At 35.6% G+C, this 5,497-nt stretch overlaps 1 pseudogene; it reads left to right on the top strand.

The window, feature by feature from the left end:
* The first annotated feature begins 492 nt into the window (after positions 1-492).
* Positions 493-2,720, top strand: LOC145113577 (E3 ubiquitin-protein ligase SPL2-like; annotated as a pseudogene).
* The last annotated feature ends 2,777 nt before the right edge of the window (positions 2,721-5,497 follow it).

Here is a 5,497-nt window from a genome sequence, read left to right on the forward strand (position 1 = left end):
TAGGCTCAAAGGTCGTTTAGGGTTTGCTCTCAAGGAAGGGTAGCCGCAAATGAGGCTATAAGTGCCTTTAAATAGGTCGCAAACCCGGGGATCTAGGGTTTCTCGTCCCAGCGCCTACTCGACGAGTCTGCTCTCGGACTCGTCGAGTAGATCATTAAACTCACGTGGCCACACTCGCCTTTACTCGGCGAGTTATAGCACCAACTCATCGAGTAGATCAATGAACCTCAAATACATAATTAAAATAATATACCTGGGAATCCGGATGTTACATTTTACATAATTTTACAAAAGCCTTATATAATTGATACTTATCTTGTTACCCATGTCCCATTACGAGTTTAATTTCGCTCGCTTACCCACCAGCTGGGATTGTACACTGTATTTCCTCGCCTCCTCTGCCACCGTTACATCACCCTACTACGTATCTTCGTTGCCGATTCCATGCAAAAAGTCAGAACACCAGATTTCAGGTTAAGTTCTTAATACACGATGTCAGCACCCGATCAAGCAGCCTTCGCAGTCCTATCTCAAGTAGCCCTTGCCGCCGATGGCGCAGTACTTGGGTTAGCCTTAGCGTACATTGCAGTCCGCAGCGTCCTCAAGTTCAAGACGACCTCATCATCCTTGAACAAAGTCAAGAAGGCACCCTCTGTCAGCGTCTCCGATCTCCCTTCTATCCTCTCTCATCCTTCCGATCAAGAGTCAGATACGACTACTTTCAGTGATGAGAAGATCATCATCATTCGACGAGTCGTGGAGACGAAATTCATCGTCAATGGCGATTGGAAGAAACAAAACGTTTTGCTCTCTCATGAGTTTAACGAGAAATCTGTTATTTTGGAGAGGATGCAAACGGTATATATATATTCCATATCTCAATCTTACTTTCTTTCACATTAAATTCTATCAAAATCTATTCATATGATGATATACAATAGTTTTCTGATATGCATCATCGGAACTAAGTATGCCCTCCAAAATTGATCAACTAAAAATTCAGAACAATTTGCTATGTTTGACTAATTGAACCAATTTCTGTTCATTTCTTATAAATCCTGACTTCTTCTATATCCAATTCAAAGTTTGAATAATCTTGAATTCCTGCAGTGTATATACAACGAATGGAGGGGATTTTTCGGATGAACTTCAGATTTTCGCTCCTTGTTTGCAAGACACTGGCAAGAGCAAGAATCTTCATCAATAAGAACGGTTACTTCAAAATTATTGATATTCTTTAAGTTGTTAACATAGAAATTATCATGATGTAGAGTCCATTCTTGCATGTTAGGTTTGATTTTAATCCATTAGTTTATGATAATGCTGGTTCAGTTCCTGTTGTCTATGATAATGCCACTTTAGTTTCAGAAGTATATTCATCGGTGTGTTTGTGGTGTAACATGAGACTATATGACTATTTGATTAATGAATTTTATGTGTAAATCTTATTTTATCAAGTGAATTTGTCAATGTGTTACTATAATATGATAATCTTCCTGTATAGGTTCCTTTTATCCTTGTTGATTGGGGAAATTGGTCAAATCTGATTATCTAAAAGTAAACTTGGATGGGTCAAAGCATCCTTTACCTCTTAAAACTGTATGCCACAATTTGCAGCCTATAAGTACGTCTCCTTATACTTTCCTCCAAGCATTTTTCGGTCATGAGTACCCTGTAAGTACATACATGATTTATTACTTTGTCACTTGTTTTTAGGCCTTCATTTGATCTTAGTTTTTGTGTTTCTTTGTTGCTTATGTTGTAGGTCAGACTTCTGGATGAGGAGATGATTTTACCAGTTAGAAAGGAAATCACTGTCGTTGGTCTTGTCAGTTTGAAAAATGGAATTCCTAAAGTGATGCATGCAAGGATCTACCTTTCTTCTTGTGAGGATAGTTGTTATCAAGCTTTTCCATGATATTGTCTGAGAAATATTTTAATGACTTTATGTTGCTCTTGCAAGATCAAATATGAGCAAAGAACAGATGGTAATGGAACTTGATTTTAGGACAAAAATTTTGTTATGGAGTGGAGTTGTGATTGGTTTAGTGGTAACCGGCATCCTTAGATATGCTGTGACAAGGTACTAAAAACTTGAGTACAAGCTTGTGATATATTTTTACCATATGATTAAGTTCTCCAAATATGTATGTAACACCTCAGACGACAAACCAATATATTGTCCCCTTTGGGCAACCTGGTATGAGAATTTCCCAAGGGGTCACCACAGACTTTGGATATGTTGTGAGGCCAACAGATCCTATCATAACTTCGCAGTTTAGCATGTTTAGGTAAGAGTACAACAAGGATGGGTCATGACCCATTTGGAAGTTCACGTATCAGGTTGCCTAAAGTGGACTATTTCTTAGTATGTCTGTCTGGGATGTTACAAAATACTAAACGAAGCTTTTTGTTTCGAGCGTATCAGGAATTAGAACAAATGGAAAGACTGGAGACAACGAAGGCAGATTGAACAACAAAATGTTGCAGAGGAAATAAGTGAGGCGGAAGGTGGTGTTGCAGCAGGGGAAGAGAGCGGTGGTGTTCCGGAGGGGCAGTTGTGTGTGATCTGTAGTATGAGACAACGACGGTCTGCATTTGTTCCTTGTGGCCATTAGGTTTGTTGTCCTAGGTGTGCCCTCTTGGTTGAGCAGGATTTCTCCCCCAAATGTCCATTTTGTATGCAAACAATTCATAGTGCGTTGAGGATTAGGGTGTAAACGAGCCGAATTAAGCCCGATATTACCCAAACTAATCTCATTTCGATCCCCAAAAAATAGAGCTCAAGCTCGCCTCTTAAACATTGTCACAACACCGGCTTTAAGAGGGTTAGCCGACTCTATAAAAAGCATATTTATCTTCCATTTTGATAGATTTATTGTGAATTTGTCAAAAACTTCCTTCCGACTTTAAATATGACTTATATTAGACCCAACCAATAAACTAAGGTACACCAAATGCAATCTATATGTGAATTTCCAATCAGACGCACAATCTCTTCTACATCTTTGAGCCTGGCTCCCACCATAATTAATTTTAATTTGTGTAATTAAGACCCTCCACCAAGATAAAAACATCTAAGAATTATGACCAAACCTTGTGTATTCTGAGTAAACCAGTCACATAAAACATCACATCATCAACATACAAAATGCAACAATAAAGACACATTTTTCTTTTACTTTCGATACTATTTTTTTGAAAGAGAATTTTACTTTCGATACTAAAGTGCTTTTAAATTGAAATGAAAAGAATGCTTGTTTTTAATGGTAAACCACACCATTGAACGACTTGCACAGAACATGTCTGTCACACCCCCAAACCAAGGATGGCGGAAATGTCCGGGGGTGGAGGACTTCATGTATAGTATCATAACAACAATTGTAATAGTAATTCAAGCAAACACAACCAACATATATATAATTGAAAAAGTTACATCATTGTATGAATTACATGTTTACGAATCAATTACAATATGTTGACAAAATATGAAATAGTAGACGCCTTAGCGTCCCATCCTCAAAAGCACTTGGTTACCTGTTTAATGATTTCCTGAGAATACAAGTTGTTTGAAAAAGTGTCAACACAAAGGTTGGTGAGTTCATAAGCTTTTGTTTGGTATTATTAAAAGCCTTTCGTTTGTAAAAGTAGTATTTGTTTTAGAAAAATCCAATATTTTCCTTAAAATGTATATGTAGTCTTAAATCCAAAGACCGAAATGTATAAGTAACTTTTCTTACTTATAATAAATAATGTAAGTTTAAATCGACATAAACTCGTTTAATTTTAATGAAGCTCCCGTAAATTCCAATATTCATTAATACTTTATGTGAGTTTATTAAAGTCTTTTCTTGTAAAAGTAGTGTTCGTTCCAGAAAATCCAATATTTTCCTTAATGTGTAAATGTAGTCTTAAAACCCAAAGACCAAAATGTACAAGTAGTGTTCGTTCCTTATAGTAAAACAATGCAAGTTTAAATCGACATAAACTCGTTTGATTTTAGTGAAATCCCCGTAAATTCTATGTTTGTTAATACCACATGTGAGTTATTATAACCATGCTATGACCTAGTTGGCCTGAAACGGCGTTCTTCAGGCGTCGGAAATGTTATGACATTTGTCACCCCAGACCTGTCGGTCTAGCTGTTGCATGCAGCTAAGGTGTGGGTTTGTCAAACCCAATATAGATCTATACACAAGTATCACGCTCTCCCTCGAGGAGACTCTGGTTATAATACATGACTTATTTGTAAATTGAATCGAATGTCTCACAGAAGTCATTAACGAATTTACGTGTAGTATAATGAAAACTTGGTACCGTATGGCCGTACCTTGCTTAATGAAAATATCATTTGTATAAATGTACCCTTTTTAAATGTATGTGTTATGTAATGTTTCATAAAGTCATTAACGGAATTACGTGTTATGAAAACTTGGTACCGTATGACCGTACCTTGCTTAATGAAAATATCCTTTGTATAAATGTACCCTTTTTAAATGTATGTATTATGTAATGTATCATAAACTATACCTATTATAGTTTATCAACCAAGGGTAGTACGTAGTAATGTATGCAAACTATATTCAAAATAGTTTATTAAATGTTTGAATGTATCGGTTGTACTTTGATTATAATCACTTGTTATTCTTTATATTTTATATGTCCAAATCCATTTGTAAACTGATGTGTGTCTAAATATTAAGATAAAATGTCATATATTGCAATAACATATAATCACATAAAGATATACACCTTGCTCAACATGTTACAAGGTGAAATGAAATTGACAGCAACTTTTTGTTGTATACAGTTTCTGTTACTGTTCTTAGAAAATTTATAGAAAAATCATCAAAGCTCTAAATCCAAATCCACAAATTCTGAGAGTTTGGAATATGAGTCTAGTTTGTTCGTAAATTTTATCATGATTTTTAGTGATCTCTAACAGAGGTGAAAATGTTCATAATCACAGACTGGTCCGGGTTTGCTTCTGAAATGATAGGCAGTTTTGTAAAAATCACCATAAATTGTAGAAAAATCATATGGAGATGTGCAAGTAGCCATTTTAAAGCTAAGAGTTTGAACTACTTGCACCTGGAACAGTTTTGAAAACTAAAATATTTAAGTTGACCAAAACAGTCCGTGATCGAAGTTCATCTTTTCTGATGTAATCTGATAGAAAAAGTTTAATTGTGTTCTTGATGATTTTACTTGTATTCCCCCCTTAAAACTTAAGAAAAACATGTAAATGTAGGGGTATGAACTCACCTTATGTGATTTCAGTAGATGAAAGTGAGATAGAGGAAGTGTTCAACCCAAGAACACTAAGAAGATGTCTTGATGATTCGAGAATCTAACACCGAATAAGATGGAATTTGTGTAAGATATCAATGATTTGAGTAGAATGGAGTTTAATAATTATGTGAATGATAAAGATACTTACTAATTGAAGAAAGAAATCCCTGGAGAAAGCCTTGAAGTTCTTGAAGTTGAGAGAAAA

Source organism: Lactuca virosa, chromosome 5 (assembly GCF_052849685.1).
Source record: "Lactuca virosa cultivar CGN04683 chromosome 5, Lactuca_virosa_CGN04683_v6, whole genome shotgun sequence".
In the NCBI taxonomy this organism is placed as follows: Eukaryota; Viridiplantae; Streptophyta; class Magnoliopsida; order Asterales; family Asteraceae; genus Lactuca; species Lactuca virosa.